Here is a 23,284-nt window from a genome sequence, read left to right as displayed (position 1 = left end):
TAATACCTAGTTGTATATTTCCGATACATAAATTTTAATGTAAATCTGTTTTTAAGATCTCGTAAAAAAAAACTGATTTTATGAAAAGAAAAGGTGTTATGATAAACCAATTTAAAACGTAATACCTAGTTATTTTGATTAAGATTAAAAAAAAAGTTTTATTTATTTCGAATATAATTCTAAAATTTGTACTATTATGTGGTTGTTAGTAAGGTTAAAGTTTATTGAGTAGGAGCAGGTTAGTTTGAATACAATGGGTGAAAAATACATTGTAAAATTTTGGTTAGAAAATAAGTAGGGGCAATTTAACTTGTGTGTTTAGTGGACCAAAAAAGATTTATGGCACGAGGATACAATAAGCTTGTGCGGAGGGGAGGGGGTTATAAAATTTATGGGGTGGTATTAAGATATTTAGATAAATATTGAGATTTCGTTATCTTTATGGTTATAAACATTAATTTAAATGGTAGGTTGTAAGATTTATGCGGTAAATATTTGGTAAGAAAATTGACAAGAAGTTTTCATCTGCTGAAAATAGATGTAGAGAAACCGTTGGCCAAATATTTGAAGATTTATGTTAGCAATCAAGGAGGACTAGAAATTTGGATTACAGGATGGAAATAAGTTAACCGTTATTGAATATTTGTTTGCAAAAATGTTCTATAAAGCTTAGTATTTAATAAAAATAGGTAATAATGCGATTAATGAAATTATTAGGTAAGAATAGAAGGTTTAACTTTTATTTTGTAGAATTATAAGTTAAAAATGCTTCATAATACTTAACAATGAGATTAATATACAGGTGAGAAGTTAATTTGAACTGTTCGTTACTTTGATAAAATAAATAAATGAGCGTTTGAAGGTTTAATGCAAAGCGTGTTTTATATTGCTTAGTAAAAAAAATAAAGATTAGGTCAGAGATTTTATTTAACGAAAAAAAATAAAAAAGCAGTGTTACAATTAAATAGATAGATAATAAGATGATTAAAGGTTTAATTTCACGTATATATATATAAAAAGAATATTATTAGGTACGAAAGGAGAAAATTATTTGCTAGACGCGGAAACGTGTTTATGTATATTAGAAAAAGATTAAGCGTGTTCTATACAGCTTAGGCTAAATTAGAATGGGTCGATTCCAGTATGGGGGGGGTATTTACACAGTAATTGTTAAAACCATATTATACAATAATTAGGGTGAATCGATTTCGAGATTAGATTAATTATACTTATTATTAGGAAGGGTTAATTATAAATTAATGCTTGGGACTTAACTTAGTTAATCAATTAATATGGCGGATATTAAGTAATGTAATTCAATAGAAATATGCTTAGATGCATTGAATTATGAAAGTGTGTAGTATATAGCTTAGATTTACTCATATGATTAGTTTGAATTGGTTGGAATCGATAAAGGTAAAAAAAATATAACAGAAATAATGTACAATAATTATATTAATAAATACACAAACAAAATTGTAATTTAAATAGTATCATTTGTCGTATTTCTAAAAAATGTGTCGCTATAAAGATTGATGTCAAATCCGAATTTTTTACGTTCTGAAATAGACATAGCATCAAAGAATATGTAAAATACATAGTAGAAATAAGGCAGATGATTTCGGAGGATGAAATTAAGCACTCTAGGTGCGAAATTTATTGAAGGATTTAGTTGTTTATAGATAATAGCGGCATTACATAAATTAGAAATAAAAATGAGGTCTTTATGTTTTATAATGATCTCTAGATTAGGTTTTAAGATTCTATCTCTAAAAAGATCTTTTTCAGCTGGCGTAAGGTGTTTAAATTTTAATAAGGATCTGTCTATTATTTCGTCCACGTTCAATATATTGTTTCTGATGGTGCTGGATATGTTATACATCTGAAACAAAAAAAAAAGAATTATGCATGATTTTTTCTTACCATTTTAATAATGCTATTTTCCATTGGTACTCTTTTACAATGACGTGTAGATTTTAAGAAAAGTTTTTGCACTATTGCTACGAGAATAACTACTAATCCTACAGCTGAAATATCAATTAATATGCCTACGTAATTATCTTCAACATATTCAGGAAATGTCAGATTATTTTTAACTTTATCTTCTTTTTTTCTTAAATAATCTGTCATGTAATCTATTCTATTGTGAGAAAATGTAGATTCCTCGACATCTATTGCTGAGTTACGCTTGAAGGATACTAAACCAATCTCCATGTCTAAGAATGATAAATTACCATCAAAAGTTATATGTGCAGGTAAATCTGATTGAGCTAAATCAACATTTAATTGATTATTTATAGCATTAATAGTTAATTGGCTGGCTTTATGTAGCAAAACTCCTTCATTTGTTGGTGTAAAGGTAATTGATGGGTTATATTGAAATTCACAAAATTTTAATGTATCATTAAAATTTTCTGAGTTTAAGGCTGTTAGACATTTATTAAGATTAATCCTTTGTTTATAAGATAAAGATTTATCTGATGGCTTAATATATTTATGTATTGAAGGATCAAAAAGATAACCTTCTTCTAAACCAAAATTATTATAATATACAGGAAGTAGTTTGTTTCCTGTTTTTTGGTTGTGATATTCAATCTTTTTAATATAATACGTAGGTATACCATCCTTAATAAATGAATCAATTATTTTAATGTCTGTTTTAGGTGTGTTGTATTCAAAAGTCGAGATGGCAGAGGCCAAGCGATCTGTGATTATGTTTTGTTTGGCTTGTTTTATGGCTTCATAATGTGAGTCCAGGTTAGTAAATAAATAACTTAGTGTTTCTTGTATAAATCGAAATTGGATAATGATTGATGAAAAGGATTGATGGTTGGCTTTAAAAGCGTCCCAAGTAGTATATTTATCAAATGTTACTTTTGTGACCGCATTTAAATAGTTTAATGCATTAAGGGTATCATTTAAAAATTTCTCAGATACTTCAAATTTACCAGATTGGTGATAAGGCGATGGAACCTCTTGTGTGTAATATTGCTGTAATTCAGTAAATTTTTTGTTTATTTCCATAATTTTTTGTATCTGAGTATTTACTAATGATAAATGTACATAATACTCATTTGTTATTAGCGTGTTATATTGTAGGTCGTTACTTGCAGGCAATGGGAATTTTGTATTTGCTTGATCATAAATACTGAATACTGTTGTATTAATTTTGTTAATATCAGGTAATTTACATTCAAGTTTTATAATTGTTTCAAATTTATAATCATACATATTAGTAGTAATAGTGTCGATTAAGAAAAATTGCAAAGAAAATATTGACGATGGAAGGATTAATATTAATAGATATTTTAATAGCATTATGAATCAAAAATCTTAATATCAACTTTTGAATTAAAATTTACCTTTTTATTCTGATTTTGTGCTTTTTTAAGGGCTGATCTTGTTACAATCTGTTTGTCTTCGTCGTTGTGGTCTTCAGGTAGGTCAACGGGCTCTATGGGGACAACTCCGTTCTCAAGTTCCTTAACAATTGCAATTTCGTCGTCAATAATTTCCTCAGGTGTGTTAAATATTTCTTCAAGAACTATATTATCTGATGATAAAAGATTATCTAATTCTTCTTTATTTATATCCTCATACTGTTTTAGGCAAATATTTTTAACAGAAGGGGGGAGGGGGTCAAATAGGGGGTCTGAAGGAATGTATTTTTTTATCTCATTCCTGTTTCTTCTTAATTGTTTATTATTTAAATTAGATATAGCTTTTACTACTACAGCTTTTTCAGGGAGTTGTACGATAACAAAGGGTGTTTGATAATAAGTTGTTTTTAACGGTCGTGTATTACCTAAGATTTTGGATTGATCTTTTACAAATACAATGTCTCCAATTTTATAATCTCTGGTGATTCTATTTTTATTTTTGTATGTTGTTCTATCTACATTAACTTTTTTAATTTTTAATTGTGCTTCTTTCCATATTTTTTGTAGAAAGTTATGTTTTTCTTTTATTTGGTCAATATGGATATGAGCATTTGGATGTATTTTAGGTAGGTTGTCTGATAGAAGCGGATTTTCTGACAAATGTACACCTGGTCCGAAGATAAGTTCAGCTGGAGAGTAGCCTGTTTTGTGAATTTTTGAGGTATTATGCAATAGACTGACAGAGCAGCAGAGGAAACTCCAATTGAATGATGGACTAATTGCCAAGACTTTTTTGAAATATGTTTTAAACAACCCCACGTATCTTTCTATCCCTCCATGGCTAAATCCTGAGAAGGCTGAGGAATAAAACATTCTACATTTTAAGAAAGCTAAAGTTGAGATTGTCTTTTTTGATACAAAGAATGGGGCGTTGTCAGCAAGTATGCTTTTTGGGTGCCAAAATTGAAATATGTAATTTTGAAAAATATGTAAGAATTCCTCGCTTGTCTTATTGACTACGGGGAAGCAATTTATGAAATTTGTAGCTGGACATTTTACAATCAGTATATGCACAAAACCACTACTACTAGGAAGACTTTCTATTAGGTCCATGTGTAAAATTTCACCTGCCTGGTCGCTGATTGGATAGAATCCTAATTTTTCATTTTTAGAGTACTGATTTACAAGCTGACATGCATAACAAGTTTTTGTAAATTTATCAACATATTCTTTTAGGCGAGGATGAAAATAATTTTGGAGATTAAGAATCATTTTATCTTTGCCAGAATGGTTCGTAGCCAGGTGAGCAGAAGCTATATATGCATATAATAGCTTAGAAGGAATATAGAGTTTTGGAATGTCATCTTTGTCAATGTAATATAAAAGTGCATTTTTAATTTTGTATTTATTATTGTTATGTACATAAGTGTCTTCCGTTAATGCTTGGATGTAAATGTCTTTGTATTCTAATTTTTGTTCATCAATAATTCTTTGAGTGGTTAGAACTTTTTCTAAATCTTTCAATGGTTGAAAGATTGAAGTTAAATTTTCGATTATTTTATTGTATGAAAGACTAGAGCCTAAGACTTTTTTGCTGAGTTTTGTCTCTTTAAAATCTTTTTCAAATTTTTCTCTAGAGATTTGAGATAAGAGGTTAATATGTACTTCAGGAATGGAGTATGCTGTAATGTTGTTGACTGATAATGATTTTTCAGGTTTTGGATCTTTGTACTCAACAAACTGTGGATGTTGTACTACCCATTTGGCCCAGTCGCCAATGGACATCTCCTCAGCAGGCATATTGTCATCTAAGCTGTCCTTCACATACAGAGGTAATTGTATTTTTACTCTTTCATGTTTTGGGACTTGAAATTTTCTGCTTAGATAATCTGCTGGGTTGTTTTTTGAACTTAAAAATGCAAGTGTAACAGTTTTATGGTCATGTTTAATAATTAATCCCCATCGTTTCATTTTTCTACATGATTTTGTGACTCCTTCATTATACATCCAGAGGACTGTTTTATTATCACATAATGCTAGAGTTGGGTCGAAGCCTCGAAGGTGCTCCGTAGCATGTAAGGCATCTAGAAGTGCATTAAGTTCTAGAGTATATATAGCATTACTTTCTACTGTTTCAGGTATAGACTTTGTGTGATAACAGATAATTTCAAAAGTTCCTCTGTGTTTGCTGAGCTGATATTCTGGGTAAGAAATATTTATTGCTGGTCTTACAATTAGAGTGTCTTTTGATTCATAAAGTAGAAAAATGAGGGGTGCTGCACTTTTAAGTTTAGGTGCATTAAAGATAATTTGTTTTTGGTTATTGAATTTATCTGTTGAGTTTATTATTATTACTGATTTGTATAGTACACGTGCTAGAGCATCAAAAACATTTAAATCTTTGTCTATGGAAATATCTCCGTTTTCCATATTTTTAATGAAATCTTTCATCATATGACGGTTTGACATGTATGTGTTTTCTAATATCTGCGGGTGGAGGATGTGGTCCCTAATATAGGTCACCATTTTCTTACAAATTGTATTGAATTCTGTAGGACAATTTGAGACTTTTAGTAATAACTTGAGACTATGACTAAAAGAGTTTTTTACATCTTCACCATATCCTAAAGTTTTATCTAATAGATATTCATGTTTAGGTGGTTGAGATGTTTTTAAGTCTGCCATGAATGCTTTGTGAGATTGGTCTGCTCTTGGATAAAAGATAGGTTTATAAGGTAATTTTAAATCATAAATTATTCTGTGTGTTTTATCGTCCATGTTGATGTATTCTGGGACTTTTAATTTTGGGAATTTTGCTGGAATAATTTGTGCTAGGACGCAGCTATACTGAGAACCTGATGCGCTGGCGGCATCTGTCATAAGAATTTTGGGAACTCCAGGTTGTACAATTTTTGAGTACAATGGAGCTGATGATAAGGTTTTATTTAAATCCATAATTACTTTTTTATGTGAATCTTTCATAATGAATTTTGTTTTATCGCTTGTGAGTGCTGTTATGTGTTTTATGTCTTTAAATACGTCAAATCCACAAACTGTTCTGAAAGAATTTAACATACCTAAATATGATTGCAGACATTCTTTAGATTTTGGCATGGGTGCTTGCAACACTTTTTCGACCCTTTTGGGGTCGGCTTGTATAAAGTTGTTGCACACATACCATCCCAAAATGTTGATTTTGCTTTTACAAAAGGATGCTTTTTCTATGGAGATTTTACATTTGTGAAAAGCTAAGCGAGAAACTAATTTTTCTATGCATTGGAAATGAAATTTAACACTTTCCTCATAAGTATCTTTTGCAGGTGTGAAGACAACAATGTCGTCGTAGTAGGTGTCACAGAAATCCAGGTAATCTGGCAACATGAGAGGATAACCATTGTCATCAAAGATTATTGTATTATTTTTATCTCTACTAGGAACATGATTAATGATCATATCTGTGAAACGAGCCAATATAGATGGAGAGCTGGCCAATCCTGTGCATAGTGAATTCATTTGATAGGCTCCAATTTGTGTTGCGAATTGGGTGTACTTGCGGCAGTCTGGATGTATGCTTATGGAATTAAATGCATTTTTTAGGTCTATGACACTGTAAAAGGAAGCATCTCTTAATTTATTAAGGATTGAGCTAACCGTAGGTATGAGTGGAGGCTCTATGGTTATAAGCTCGTTAAGTAGTTTGTAATTGACAACTAATCTTGCTGTTTGAGCTTTATTAGATTTTGCAATTAAGAAACAAGGACTGGCAAACTGACTGAGTTCCGAACCTGATGTGCTGGCCTTGCTGACAATGCCAAGTTTTTCAAGAATTCGAAGAATTTCTCTTAACTGTGCCAGTTCCATTGGAGCCAGGTAATAACATTTTCTGGTTTTTGGAAGAGAGACATGTGGTTTAAGTGTAATTTTATAAAAACCAAGAGTGTCGCTGATTTTACCTGCGTCCAGAGAGTGTAGTGAGATTATTTGTGGATATTTATCAATAAAAATGTCTTTTATATATGGCCAGTGTTCAGCATCATAATTGTTTTCTAATATAATGTCTGATGCATTTTCGTAATAATTTGAAGGAATTGAAAAACCTGAGGGTTGTAAGTCTTCAGGTACAATATCTTTAGTGTTTGGCTTAAAGCCTAATTGTATTGTTTCATTATCATCAAGGAAAGAATCTTCCTGTTCTTTAGTTAATGTAATAGGTGATTCCTCTACCCTATCCCTTTCTTCTGACAAGCTATATTTTGGATCTTTAACGTCATTATTAATTGCATCTGGGTTACCTATAAAATCTTCTGCAAAGTTAAAATCTAAATTAAAAATATTTTGATCTATGTTTGCGGTCTTAGTTTTATCATCTATATTTTTTAGAAGAGTGATTTCACCTATTGGAGTGATTGAACTGTCAAGGAAAGAGACTTCATGCAGTAAGTTAATTTTATTCTCAATGTAAGAATTTATGGAAATATGATTTATAACAGTAAGTTCCTGGCTTTGTTCAATAAAATCTACATATCCCTGGATTGCGCCATTATAAGTCATAGGTCCTACATTTTGAACTTTTGCTATTACAGACATTTTATTTCTGTATCTTTGAACAAAACTAGTTGAAGGAAAAATTTTAATATTATAATGTTGAGAGTAAGGAATGTGGTCCTGACTTATAATCACGTGATCGTTTTCTAAAAATTTTGAAGCTGGGGATAATTGAAAATAGATTTCTGTTATTTCTTTAGGTTTAAAATCATTAAGAAAAGCATGAGCTAAATTTAAATTTTCATCAGTATCAAAGTAGCTAGGAATTTCTTGTTCTAAATCATTTGATTTGTATACTATTGGTTGCATATAATTATCGGCTTTAAGACTTTTAATAATTAAGTTTAAATTAAGAAAATCTGTTAATGATAAAATAACTGGGTGTTTGCATTGAAATCTATCTTGGAATTTAACAATGTACAGTTTAATAATTTGTGGCTTATCTTTATAATCAAATTTAACTTTAAAATCGATCGTTCCTAATAAAGGTATTTTGTGACCCGTGTAAGACTTTAAACTAATATTTGTAGGTTGAATCATGTCATCCCATTCATCATCATCAAAGTATGGAAACAAATCTTTTAAATAAGAAAAAGAACAAATAGATAAATCAGCACCTGTATCCAGCATAGAGGTACATGATCTATAGTCATTATTAGTTAGATGTATTAACATTGGTATATATAGTTTCCGTCCATATGTAGGTTTTAGATCCATAAAAATAAGTTGGTGCTTGTCAGATTTTAGGGTGTTTAAAGAAATCACATTTAGTTGCTATTGTGATTTAATTCGATTTCTATATTCTTGATTCACTACTCTCATATCATAATCCCTGTGTTTTCCTTCCCTTTTGGCTTGAATAAAAGCGGGTCTGCGAAAACATAAGTGTTCAGGGTGGAGAAGTTTCATTTCATTTTTTGTTGCTTTAAGGCAGATGGTGCAAGGTACATTTGTTGGTGGCTGAACTTTTAATTTACCATTATCTAAACGCATTTGTCTGCATCTAGTTGATTCATGCCCAGAATCACCGCATAGAGGGCAATTAATTTTATTTTTATATTCTTCTACAGGTTTATTGTGGTGATATTTGTGAGAACCAAAATTATCGAAGAATTGGTCTCTAAGACGTTTAGAAAAATTTTGCGGATTATATTGGCCATTTTTATATTGGTTATGAGGCTGTTTACTATAGCTAGCATTGTTAATATTATTATTATTTTTATAATTATTATTATTCCTGTAATTATTAATGTTGTTTCTGTTGCTATTATTATTTCTTTGGTAACTTTGACCAGGATTATATTGTGGCTTTCTATTTATATAAGAAGATTGATTATTATAATGATTTTTATTATTATTATTGGAGTTATTTGAATAATTTCTAGAGTATTGGGGCGTCCCGCCAATATCTAATGAATTTATATAGCTCCTGTTATGATTAGAGAAATTGGATCCATTATTATAAAATATATAATTATCTTCTATATCGAGATTATTGATGAAGTGCCTATTATTTCTATAATTATTATAGCTAGATTTTGCATGATTATTATTATTATACGTAGATCTACGATTTTCATCAAAATTTAAAGCATTTACAGAGTGTCTAGGTGTATTGTATTTGCTGTAATGTATAGACTTCATTGGTTTGCTAGCATAAAGTTTTTCTAATTCTAGATCTATGAGGTCAGAATAAACTTTTAATGAAGTACTAAATTCAGCAAAAGATGCGTTACGGCCGTAGTAAGCATTGCACTCTTTTTCAGCTTTAAGTACGTACTCTGAGCATTGGCGGGGCAATGCTTTCTTTAAAGCACTTATGACTTCAGCATTAAAGCATGAATTTCTGGAGGTTTCATCATGAATAAGTGCCGCACGGTTCCCTAATTCAAGAATGTCTGATTCAATACTTGATAAGGTTGAATTAGGGGGAGGATTATATTGTAATAATTTATCTCTAGCTTGGAATGGATTTATGCGAGTATCATATTTTTTTAATAGGTTTGAATAGATATCGCTAATAGGCAATTTTGAGCTTATTTGATCAGATATAAACTGATAAGGTTCATTTGTAAAACTTTTTTGTAGGAATCTTTTAAATTCAGCCTCTGATAAACACATGTCCTCCTGAAACTCGTTAAGATTTGTTAAGTGTTCAGCAATGGAAGGAGAGGAAGGACTTTTAGTGTTGAATTGTTTTTTTGGAAATAGATTATGAGCTAAGTTTCTTTTATACTCATCATGAGTTAAGATATCTGTAGGAGAATATTTTGATGGGGCCACTATAGTTTCCATGGTTGTAAATTTTTTATCCGCTGTATAATTTTTTATTAAGTGATCTAATTTTAATTTTTCTTCTCTGATTTCTTTTTCAATGCGTTTTTTATTTTGTTGTAAATGTTCTTGATAATCATTACTTATGTCTTCTATATCAAGATTTGGAGCAGGAATGTCAGATTTTTTACTCAAAGCAATTGAAGTGCTAGCTAGGTTTAAAAGTAATCGACCGATAGGGTCTTGTAATGTTTTTGCCACATTTTCAGTAATTAGATTATTATGATGATCATCATTTATTAAATTATTATCTGTATTTTGAGATTCCATTATGATTGACCCCGCCTGTGACGTAGGTCTCGAGGGGGATTTTTCGCTTCTTTTAAAGATGCTTGTCATATTTTGACTTAATTAGTTTTATAATATTTTCAAAAGTTGAGAAAAATTGATTTATAAATTCAGCAAAACTTTTTAACAATTGTATATTAAAAATAGATAAAGCTACTAAACCTAATAAGGATACGAAAATAATAAAAGATAAGGCAATACACTTACCTAAAATTTTGAATGTTTTTCAGGTAGAAGACCAAAGATCGCTGTATTGACGGGACTCTTCTCTGTTGATGTTGTGGTGTTATATACCGGATCCGTCAGAAATCACAGGTCTCCTTAATATTACTAAGTGTTATTATCACAGAAAGTTTTTCACAGCAATTTAGAAATACTTATTAATGGTGTAGAATACACAATCCGATAGGAAAAGAATTCGAGAACTATGAAAAAAAGTTGGAAAAGAGTTTATTAGTAGCAAATTAAAGTTATAATGTCAATTAGAATAAAAATAAGAGGTATCCTTTGAGTTATATCTAAAAAAATAGCAAAATTTTCAAGTGCTTTATCAGATTTTAAATTGTCTAATTCAAGTTTATAAACTAAATTATTGGCTGTTATTTTAGTGTCAATTGACGCAATTAAAAATAGTAATATGATAGTATAGAGAAGTTGTTTTGTCTTGTACAAGATATAGATTGTCAAAAATATTAAGTATATATCAAGGAAGTCAATGTTCTTGGTAAAATGCTATGGGTTCGTATAGAAAAATAAGGTAAGAGAACTTAATTAAAAATTTTCTTAATAATTCTTATCTATCTAAGATTCAAAAGGACGGTCGCACCACCTGTAGGAGTGATGATAGCGTTTACCGCTATTCTATACCTTGCGTTATCAAAAGAGCAGATTTTAACCTATCTATCCTTTGAAATTAGAAGACGTACGTATCAGCCTTCCTAACCTGCAAAGCAATCCTTTAAATGTTGGTTCAGTAAGTAGTTAATCCTAGTCCCGACTCTCAAGGAAACCCAATTCTAACCGATAAGGTTCTCCCTTTCTTAACGATTTGCCACTAATTCCCTTGACAGTGTTTTATTCGAGCTAGGTAAATTATAGAGTAGTTTTCAAAACGAGTTTTACCAATTAATAACTAATTCCTTATTATTTTATAATTTTATTTTACAAGACTTATTTAAACACAAAACAATCACAAAATATTAATTAGATTTTAATTGAATTACAAGATCTCAAGATTTAATGATATTAGATTTATATAAATGGTGGAATAATACTTATGGACTAATTTTACAAGACAAAACAATTCAAGATTTAATAATATTGGATATATAATAGGTGGAGTTATACTTATGACTTAAAAGGACAAGACAGTACAATCTAAATTCAAAATAGTTGCAATAATTTAGAATTAAACCAAACAAAATTGTATACAAAACTTATTTAACACAAAGAATTATTAATTAATAAATACTTAATTACAGACGTGATAGGTATACCTATCTCAATGGATTATTAATTATTTAAGTATTAATTACTATTCAAAATTATTTCTTTATTTTAAAATGATAATCAATCAATAGCGTCGGACTTTTAATGAGGCTTTTAAAACAAATCTTTTACTTAATGCTTAGTTAAAAATTAAAATTAAATAACCAATTAATGGTGTTAAATGTTATCTGAGGCTTTAAATAAATGTTACTTCAAACTTTGGCTTAGGATTTAAATTGTTAAATCAATCAATGATGTTAAATGTTTATTGAGGCTTTAAACAAATGTTACTTAAAACTTTGGTTTAGGATTTTAAATTAAAATCAACCAATAGTGTTAGAATTACTAAGGCCTTAAATAAATGTTACTTAAACTTTAGTTTCGGATTTTTAAGATTAAAATCAACCAATAGTGTTAGAATTACAGAGGCTTTAATTAATATTACTTAAACCTTTGGCTTAATGAAATTGTTATCAAATGTCAATTATTTCAGGTAGTCAAATTCAACCACTGGTGTTTGGAATATCCTTGATATGATTAAGGTAATTTAACCAAAGTTTTTGTAGTAAAACTTACTGGATTTCTATAGATCTGGAATTAATTTTCTATGGACTATGTTCTACAAGTGAGATGCTTTAAGTTTGATGGTTGTAAGAAGAGTGAGGAATTTCCAGAAATCCCTTCCTTTTATACTTTTGGGGACGCTTGTTGCGCCCCCTAGACGTCTGGTTTTAACCATAATTAATGGCCCTCTTGGCTATCTGTTGCTATGATTGTCACATATCAGACGTCTAAGCTTTTGTGGTTGTTGGTTTTAGACGTCTAAATCACTGATATTTTCACTTTCTAACATGGTGAAATTTGGTATACTAGACGTCTAGTTTTTGATCTGTGGATAACTGTTTATTGGGGTTGTCACTTTTTAGGGTAAAACTTTCCCTTTTTTCACTTTCTTTCTGTCTTAACAAGTGTATGAGTCACCGGGTTATGAACCCTGGTGTGTGACAAGTTCATTGACTGCTTAAAACAATCTCAGTCTGACAACCATTCTTCCACCAAAGGCCTGTAATATTTTAAGTTTGATTATAAAGGAAATGGTTGTGCTTTTTAAATTTAAAGATGTGATAAAAGAAACGAATAAATAATCTGTTGATTTTGAACTTTTTTATCCTTGTTACAATATTAAACATTTTTATAGGATACTACTTGGATGTTGCATTTTGGACAAGGACAAGCTATGTTAGAAGGTAAGTGTTTTAAAGCTTACTTTTTACACTAGCCTCTTTTATCGTATACAAAGCCCCTATAGGCTATGCACGTAGCCGCTAGTATTCCAAAAAGAATTAACTTTAACATGAGGTAGATTTACTATCAAATTAAAATTAAATTAAAATATTTAAACTTTTTTTGTTCGTTTGATCTTTTGTGATCTCATGTCTACTTGCAATTTTAGGTATTTTTAGAGACTGCAGAAATTGGACAAAACTTGCAAAGCGTGCATTTTTATTAGGATAAAGGGAGTAATAAAGTTCTGCAAAAATATATACAATCTGTAACTAACTAGACAACCCACGACTGTGGCTTAATTTCGAATCTCGGCCAAGCACTGCATCATAACAAAAGACGCCAAAAATTTTACAACTGCTACTATATCATGTACACGACCTAAATAGTTAAAGAAAGGGAAATGCCTTAGCCCATAACAGGTGAAACTTATTTCAAGGTCATGTTAGGGCTTACAGACAAAGGTTGTGCAAACATAGGTTGGTTGTCTGAAGGGTGTTTAACCATAAAATCATGGACTTCATGAAGCAAGATTTTTTTAGATATATATCAAAATAAGATCTGGTGGTGTATTCCAGCCTCATAGGCTTTCCGATGCCATGTCTAACTAGACGTTTAACAAAACTATTCCAGCCTCATAGGCTATCAGATGCCATATCTAACTAGAGGTGGATTCTTAAAAACTTTTTGGCTCACTGTCTTACTAAAATTAGTGAGGCTCGCTAATAATTTTGTGAAAAATCCTCCAAAATCGCAGTAAAAATCTACAAAAACTAAACATAATCTTATGTTAATAATCCTTTTATGATTTTATTTAATTTTTATGCGATTTTGGAGGATTTTTCACAACATTTTTTAGTGAGCCTCTTTAATTTTAGTGAGGCAGTGAGCCAAAAAGTTTTTTTTATGAATCCACCTTAGATGTTTAACAAAACTATTTAATGAAAAACAAGGATGACAACATCTACAGTAAGCTAAGCAAACGGACAGAGTAAGTTATAGCGCAGATATTCAATGAGTGTTACAAAGAAAAGAAAGAGAACGCAAAAAAATCACGAAAACTTTAAAGAATGAAGCAGGACCGACAGACAGACGGAAAAAAAACAGATCCACATATAAATTAGGAATCTTCACTGAAATTTCAGTTGTCTATCTTCAAAAGCAACTGAAAATATCAAATTTACCCCATAGATTTTCCGACTGACTGACTGACAGAAGACAGACAAAAAGAAAAATAGAGAAGTTTTTTTTTAAATAACTGCATTTTGAAGCGTTTTCTACATTATTGAAGACTTTCAGGACTAACAAAGATTAAGAGTCGGTTCGTCTGTCAGTAACCGACAGCTATCATCGTTAATTTAAGTATGTTCGAATCGTCATATTGATATCAAACTTTGCTAGGTTGTTCTTATTATGTATTAAGCGATTCATCTTATGATATTAGAATCAAGACTCGTCAGCCTCGCTTATAAGACTCAAGTAAATCAACCTTTTCTAATATTAAAATTTAGCCTGACCCAAATATGACAATTCATCTTTTCAACAAAAGTAGTTCAAAACATTTAAAAGGTTTAAATTTTAAGCTTAGTCGCGGCAGTCGTGCGGGTGCTAAGCCCCTATAAATATTTAGGGTCCAATAATTGTTACCTTTACCTCTGCTTGACTAAGAGTATATTTGAAGACACACCAGCGCATTTCTTCACAAAAAAAGTCTCTTTTCCGCAAATTAATTCCAAGAACGGTAGTTTCCAACCTTTATGACCGAATAAACGTCGGTAGTATAAAAAAGGCTGGCAGAGGGTACCGTTGGTGGTGTTATACATTTTCTAAGGGTAAGTATTGGCAGTATATAATATTTTGTGGAGCTTAAGAAATAAAGTGAAATGTAAGTTTTAGTTTGATAAAAGAGAATAGGCTTCAGTATGGATGAAAACCGGTTATAATGCAGCGGATATTAATCGGTTTTGAAGCCATACTAAAATGACGTATCCCTCCCCTACCTGGTTAAAATCACTTTTCAGAGAGGGTGGGGGGGACATTGGGATGTTCAGTAAACAAGACCCCAAGGTTTCTTATTCGTTGGCTTAACAACTTTGAGGACCAAATTTATTGGATTTTGAATGGTTGGTTCAAACGTGGCCAAACATTTCAACCACTAATTGTAATCTACAGTAGGGGTTATTTTTGTGTATCATCATTGGGGAAGTATATTTCTAGGCCATTGATTTATTCCTTCAGATCCCTGATATAATTATACACAGTCATATTTTGATAAATATGAAATAAACCAAAAAAAGGAAATAAAACGAATGAAACGCCAAAGTATAATGGAAAAAAAACATGGGAGGTGAATGTAAATAAAGAGTAATTTGTAGTAAATTGAAATTTTGTATATTAAAAAAAAAAAATTTCTATCGATGACGGCAGCATCCATTGGCGGCAGAGCAAATGTAAGGGTGAGTTGGGGTGGTTAGGAAAGGTATGAGGGGAATGCAATCAAGTTAAATATAAAATTTGCGTGTAAAGTTTGGGGGGTAAAATAAATAGGGATTGGGTAATATTGGGGTAAATTCAGAGAGGGAGAAAGTTATGTAGACACGATCTTTCATTTGTTGCCCTAAATATTTTGGTAATTTTATTAAATTTTGATTATTTGGTACACACTAGAAGTCTTTACTTTTTCCATTAATAACTTTATCAAGAAAAGAAGATTATCATTATTGTGGAATGTGGATGTACATCCATTTATTGTCAAATGTCTTATCCCTTATGATTCCTGAGAAAATTGGGTGACATTAAATTAACAGGGAAGGAAATCAAGTTATTTTATTCACTTAATGTTTGTTTTGCTTAGTTTTTTTTACACAACCTAATTAACCAACCAATCAAAATTCAATAAAAGTGCCCAAAGTTGGTAAGCTAATGCATAAGAAAAGTTATTAATAAATGTTAGGGACTGGTGTAATAAACAGCCCAATGTCCCCTCCTTCCCTGGGAAAAAGGTAAAAAGGGGAGATTTTTGCAAAATTTTCAATTCTTTGTTTTCCTTTTAAATTGTTGATGAGAAATCAGACAAAAATCACACATTGTCGCAACAAGAACGACTGCGTTAAAGGACAGCGAAATTTTTTTCCAGAATGGCTTCGAAACAAATTGATATCTGCGCTGGAAAATTATGTATCGCATAGTTTTACAGACAATTTTTCACGGACATTAAAATAAAAATCATAAAATAAATACCAGTTTTGTTTTAATCTTATATTTTCATAATTTTGATATCCGCGGAAAGCTGTCTATAATACGATGGTATAAATAACTATTAAAAAATGTTTTTTTCGTTGTATAGCTTATTATTAAATCCTTTAATGGATTTGCAATCACTTTACAAAAAAGTTGCACTCCTAGAATTTGGTATCACTGTATTTAAATAGTGAGAGAGTGGACAGTTTCCGAGATATTTAACTTCATTTAATACTACTTTAATGTCCATTTCCTTGTTTTTAAGTAAAACAGCTGTTGAGTGGCTTTGCTACTTAAAAGGGGCGCAAAAAAGTTAAAGAAAATAGATTTAGGGAAACTTTAATGGTTTAAGACAGCCAGACAAAGAGATAGAGAGAGAGAGAGAGAGAGAGAGAGAGAGAGAGAGAGAGAGAGAGAGAGAGAGAGAGAGAGAGAGAGAGAGAGAGAGAGAGAGAGAGAGAGAGAGAGAGAGAGAGAGAGAGAGAGAGAGAGAGAGAAAGAGAGATATTAGAGAGAAAGAATAGTTATTTCTTGCATCGTATTATAAACGGCTTTCCGCGGATATAGAATCTACATTTATAAGATTAAAACCAGTTTTGTTAGACATGAGGTGCCAAAGGCACGGACTAAAAAAACTGGTTTTAATCTTATGATTGTACATTTTTATATTCGTAGAAAGCTGGATATAATAATATCATCGTATGGATGAGAACCGGTTCCTATCCACCGGATTGGAATGAATACGAGAAATAGGAATAGATAGGGAGTTAGAAAGAGGGAGTTTGAGTTATGGCAGAAAAAAATAAAATTAAAGTGCGAATTATTGAAGTTACATTTCTCTTTTTTATAAAGTCCGTCAAAATATTGATTAATATTAGAAGATAAATTAATGTACATCCTCAATAACGATAGATAAAATTACCAATTCTATAGTTTACTTGATTATTGATCTATTGACTACTTATTTGAAACCAGATAATCAAATTGAAACTGTTTATAGTGGCTATTAAAAATGACGTTATACTGGCCTTTCATTTGACAATTAAATGTATATTGGCCTGTCATTGATAGCTTAGTCTTTGTATTGGCCTATCATTGGTCATTTGTATTGTATGGCTTTAATTTTTTCATATAAAAATCTTGAATTAAAATTGAACGAAAGTACCCGAAGTTTTTTCATTCAACGCATATGATAAGGTTATTACAAAACTTTTGGTGTTAGTTTAAGCCAATTGTCCCCTCCCTTCTTGAAAAAACGCTTTCACTCTTTCTTTCTATTTGCCCAGCATTTTGTGAGATTTTTAACATCAGTTTTAAAGCTAGACCATTTGTTATTTAGCCAATTGTATATAGATTCATAGAAGCTCCAAAAATGATGTTGTTCTTTGGAAATCTAATTTAATCATATTAGGTTCTAGTTTTAAAAGTTTAAACAGTTAACATTCTTTTTACTTATTTTTAAAAGAGAAGCTTTTCTATAAATAGGGTAGGTTCGGCAATAGGTCCGTCCGTAACGGTTAGCCCTTTTCGTTAATTTAGGCATGTTATAATTGTCCTATCGATTTTAAACTTTGCATGATAATGACTATGACAGTTAGGTACAATTTAGAAAGCGTAGCAACTCTATATTTGTTACCAGAAAGTCTGTAAGTTCATTTAAAACATGCTGATTTTTTAACATTTGACAACATTTCTTTTGTATGATATAAATATCCTATTCATCTGAATTTTTGGATAATGATTTATTTGCGAGGAAACTCATAATCAAATCCTAAAAATGAAAGTGTTTCCTTTTACTATATTTGCTACATTTAGGCAATTTTACAACAAATTTATGTACAATTTCGTAATGTTCTGGTATTAAGTTCTGACACTCTATATGAGTTATTGCACGTTTGTCCTTTTTTCTAATTTTAGAGCTTCGCCTTTATGGATGTTGTGATCCTTGTTTTTAAGAAACTTTTAATTCATTATTCTTGTAAGGTTCAGGTCGTTTTAGCGATAATGAATTAAATAAAGGCTAGCAGGGAGAATACATTAATGTACATCCCTAATTATGTTACACAAAATTACCCCTTCTGTAGATAAAAAATTCAGTAAAATTCCCCTCCCTGTCTGGGTTTTTGTCATGGAAAATTCACACCCCTCTAACGTTTAAGGTGAGCTATTTTACTTCACTACCACCCTCCCCCTCCCCCCAACCCCAAGTGTATCAGGGGGTTGTAGACCTTTTTTAGGGATGTAAACACTCCCCTTAATAGGCCGGAGGTGGTGGGGGGTAAACAACCCCCTACACCCCTATTATAAAAATTCCTGGCAATAACCGGATAATACTTCTATCAAATTATAATATCACTTCGCCCCTAGCCTCTAGGGGCTTCGCCCCATGAGGTAATGGAAAGTCAACCCTCCTATAAGAATTTTTTTAGAGTTATATTTTAATAAAGTTATTCTTTGGTAAAATTAATCCAAGTTGTGCGCCGTATGCACAAAAATTTCAATTCGTAAAAATTAAACCCAGGTTGTTCACCGTATACACAAAAATTGAAAACTTTTCTCTGTAAATTTTTTTTAATACCTAAATGTGAGACAACTTTTAAAAGATGTCAATTTTCAAAAATTACAAAAAGCCCAATAATTTTTATGGGTGAATTTTTTTTTGTGGGGGGGATTCATGGGGGCTTCGCCCCATGGTGCAGTGGGGTTCCCCCACCCCAATTTCTGAATTTTGTTTACAAAACAAAAAAAAGATTTAAAATTTGGAAATGGAGATTTTTTTATTTTTGGGGGGGTTGGGGTGTCCCACCACCCTAGAAAATAGCTTAAAACCACCGAAGGACCAGTAGGTATATTCCCAGAAGAGTAGAGCCCAATTTGTTCAGCAGTTACTGAGATTTTACAAAAAAAAGTGAAAACATTTTTTTTTTGGGGGGGGGGGGGTTGTTTTTTTTTAGTTTTTTGGGGGGTTGGAGGTGTCCCACCCACCAGGAAAATAGCTTAAAACCATCACAGGACCAGTAGGTATTGACCCTGAAGAGTAGAGACCAATCGGTTCAGCGGACAGACGGACAGACATCAAGCTACTTTGTATTATAGATAAAATACATTTAAACTATTGTAATAAAAGTCATTCTAATGTTTAATATGAAATTACAAGGATGACAACAATTTAAGATTATGTTATTTATCCCATTATATAAAGTATTAATTTTCTGTCTGAAGCCAAAGATCTCTGAAAATACTTGTCTCAATTGGTTGTAGTCTTTTGGGAAGCCTTTTAAATGTCTTTGGATGATTTTAGGCTATTTATTGAGCTCCCTTAGATTGTAGATTAATGTAGAAAAAGCTTAATTGATTTTGATCATCATAATTGGGGGTGTACTATGTACATAAATTTATGGTCCATTATATTATCTCACTAGAGTTGGCTCGATATAACTATCTCCCTATTGGCTAGTTTTCTATATGCATATATATTTCTCAATAAATCTATTTTCCTCACCCGGCATTACTATTTAAACGGAAGTAAATATTTAATAATTTAAATGATCTTAAAAAGATCTTTTAAATTAATTTTTTTCTTTTATTTTACCATCACCAAAGGGTTAATGATGATGATTACAATTTTAGTTCAATATTTGAACACACAAAGTGTCGCCACAATCGATTTCTTTTAAAACAGAGTTTTCTTAAATTTATTATATCATAAATTTAAATTTTCTTTTTTATGATTAGAAATTAAATACTTCATTATAATGTAAATAGCAACATGAAATGAAAAAAATGAATTTGTTTTTCATAAAGTAAAATAATGGGTCTTATCGTTCTGGGCAATGAGAATTTATTATGGATTATTGGAGCACTATGAGTTTTCAACGAATAGTCCTTGGAAAACTTGAGCTCGTTTATAGACATTTATTTCCTATATAGATCTGACATGGATCTTGAAGCAATTAAGCAGGCCGTTTTGTACAGGTTAAAAATTGGAAGATTTCATTAAATAAAAGTTATCGCAAATATACTTAGTAAATAAGATTTTTGTCAATTTTATAACATAAAAATAATTTGATTTATGAATTTGCAATATTTTGCATAGTTTTATTATATATCATAATTCTAGAGAAATCCAAATAAAACTTTATGTAAATTAATCCCAATAATACGTATGCATTGGTATTAAAACAAGGATGACAACATCCATAAAAGCGAAGCTATCAAACGGTATGATAGACGAACATTAACACTTGTAGAGTGTCAGAACTAAAGAAACTGAATATTAATGCATAAGTCTATACAAATTTGTAACTAAATTGTTGCAAATCTGTTTAAATACAAGATACTGTTTAAGGACATACTGACAATTTTAGGACTTTATAGAAATGCTTCGCTTATAACATTGTTGTAATATAAATCAGTATTCAAAAATGTCAAAAAAGTAAAAAAATATCTTGTTTTGAATGGACGCACGGACTTTCTGGTTACGATTATCCTGCTCAACTAAAGTTTGGAATCGCTAGGACAATTCTAACATGCATAAATTAATGAAAAGAGCTAACTTATAGAAAAGCTTTAATTAATTAATGTTTTATAAACATATTTAGCGTTAAGGAATTTCATACATATTTGGTAGTTTTACATGCTAAATAAAATATTTTTTGTTGATTTTTTTCCGTTTTCGCTATTGAAATTACCTACCGATTATTTTTTGCTTTCTAGCATTTAGGGGCTCTGTACACAAAGGGGCTAGAAAAATAGCTTAAAACTACCCTAAGACTTAAATCTTTAATGAAATAGCCTAAAACCATTATTTAGGCTTACCTCAAATAGAGAACCCAATCAGATGTTAAAAATCAGACCAAAAACCTAACTACTTTATGTGATGGGATACGATAACTTTGGTCTTCATGGTAATTATATCCAATTTTATTGGGGACACTTCTTTTAAAACAAAAAGAGAATCAACGTGCCAAGTTAGGACAATTTTAACATGGAAACAGCGTAAAGTGCCTTCATAATAATGACGTCATGCAATACAAAGTACCAATGATAGGCCAGTATAAATTGTATTTGACCAATGGTAAAATGTATACTGGCCTCTCATTGGTCACTTGTATTGTATGACGTCATTTTTTGGCGGTACTTTACGCTGTTTTTCAACACTAATGATAAGAGCTTTACGTTACGCACGGGCCGATTATAGAAAAGCTTCGCTTTTAAATAGCAAACCTGGGCAATGGATTTAATGTAATTAAAGTTAAAAGAAGAAATTTAAATTTGTGCAAGACATTAAGTTCAAGCAAGAATAACCATCTATAATACAAAGTAGAATGATGTCTGTCTGTCCGTCCCTTAAGATCTCGGTAACCACTGAACCAATCGGATTCTTCTCTTCAGGGAATATACCTTCTGGCCCTGTGGTGGTTTTAGGCTATTTTTTTTGGGGGGTTGGGGGTGCCCTTTTTTAAAATTATTTAAATAGTGGTGGAGTGGGGGCTTCTCATCAGGTACTTAATTTTTTTTTAATTATTTAAAATTTGTGGGGCATCTCCAGGTGTAATTATTTTTTTTCTTCTTTAATTACCTCTTCGGACAAAGCCCCTAGAGGCTAGGGGCGAAGCCGCTAGTTACTATAAAAGCGAAGATACTTTATTTATGATGAAAGAATACATTTACTTACCTTAGTAGAAAACGTAGCTTAAACTGAGTGGCAATTTACTTTTTTTGCCCACTCACGTTTTACCCCAGGGTTCTTCTTTACAGTGTAGCTTATCATAGGTCCCGGGCAGGTTCAGAGCTATTATGGGGGAGGGTACCACCATCCTCGCAAGACAAATTGCCAAAATATACCAGTCCAGCTAGATGACGCCACGGTATGACTTACTAGTTTCCTCTTCATACAAGGGTACCAAAACTTTTTCTTTTTAAAACAACAATTAAAAGTTAAGGCCCCTAGAGGTCTCTAGGGACTTAGCCGCTATTAATTTATGCAATGTTAAACTTGATAGATTACCTGAATTTTGAAAAATTGAGAATTATTAAATCAAGAAATTCTCGTTTGGGTTGGTTTCAATTAATTTGAGAAATGCACTTTTAGTTCATATCAATGTGCAGCTTTAAATTATAGAGTTGCCACGTAATAGAATGTACTGTTTCAGGAAAAGTTTTAAATCTTTAGGTCAATTCTATCAATCTAATATAACTGGTAAGAGCTATCCGATATGGACTGAAGGACCAACTCTAGAAAGGAAAAGCTATGCACTAACCAAAAAACAAACAAAAGACTTTATTACATCTTAGTAAAAAAATGACGTCCTGAACTTAATCATATTAAGCTTCGATTTTAAGAAGGGGTATGGTGCCAAAAAGGCAAGGGTAAAGGGAAATGAACAGGGAGCTAAAAGGATAAGACAATGGTCCAAAAATTAATGTATATTCCCAATGATGATACACAGAATTACTACTTCTGTAGATTACAATTAGTGGTTAAAACTTTATAAACCATTCAAACAAAATTCAATAAAATAAAAAAATTAAATTTCAAAATTTTGGGGACTGGGACTATAAACAATACAATGTCCAATCCCTCCCTAAAAATGAAAAAAAAAGATAAAACTTTTTAAAAGAGTAATTGTATGTAGACTAAGATTAGAATGGTCATAACCAAATCTAATTTAGAAACTTTATATTTTATTTTATATAAATTTCATCTTCATTGAATTTAAGAA

At 31.0% G+C, this 23,284-nt stretch overlaps 2 long non-coding RNA genes across 2 annotated transcripts; one reads left to right on the top strand and one right to left on the bottom strand.

Annotated features, from left to right (window-relative positions):
- Positions 1-1,335: 1,335 nt before the first annotated feature.
- Positions 1,336-10,865, bottom strand: LOC145330137 (uncharacterized). Its single transcript, XR_013883272.1, has 3 exons — positions 10,755-10,865; positions 3,363-3,482; positions 1,336-1,882 (listed from the first exon to the last, which is right to left on the bottom strand). It is a non-coding gene; the product is annotated as an uncharacterized LOC145330137 (long non-coding RNA).
- On the top strand, positions 2,383-12,554 carry LOC145330136 (uncharacterized). The gene is made up of 13 exons (XR_013883271.1): positions 2,383-2,757; positions 3,100-3,182; positions 3,393-3,443; positions 4,011-4,101; positions 4,617-5,212; positions 5,519-5,585; positions 6,038-6,115; positions 7,132-7,250; positions 7,761-7,816; positions 8,456-8,559; positions 10,778-10,862; positions 11,256-11,304; positions 12,529-12,554. It is a non-coding gene; the product is annotated as an uncharacterized LOC145330136 (long non-coding RNA).
- Positions 12,555-23,284: the final 10,730 nt, after the last annotated feature.

This window comes from Acartia tonsa, chromosome 10 (genome assembly GCF_053477335.1).
Source record: "Acartia tonsa isolate MP-2025a chromosome 10, ASM5347733v1, whole genome shotgun sequence".
In the NCBI taxonomy this organism is placed as follows: Eukaryota; Metazoa; Arthropoda; class Copepoda; order Calanoida; family Acartiidae; genus Acartia; species Acartia tonsa.
This window is presented reverse-complemented; position numbering and strand designations above follow the sequence as displayed.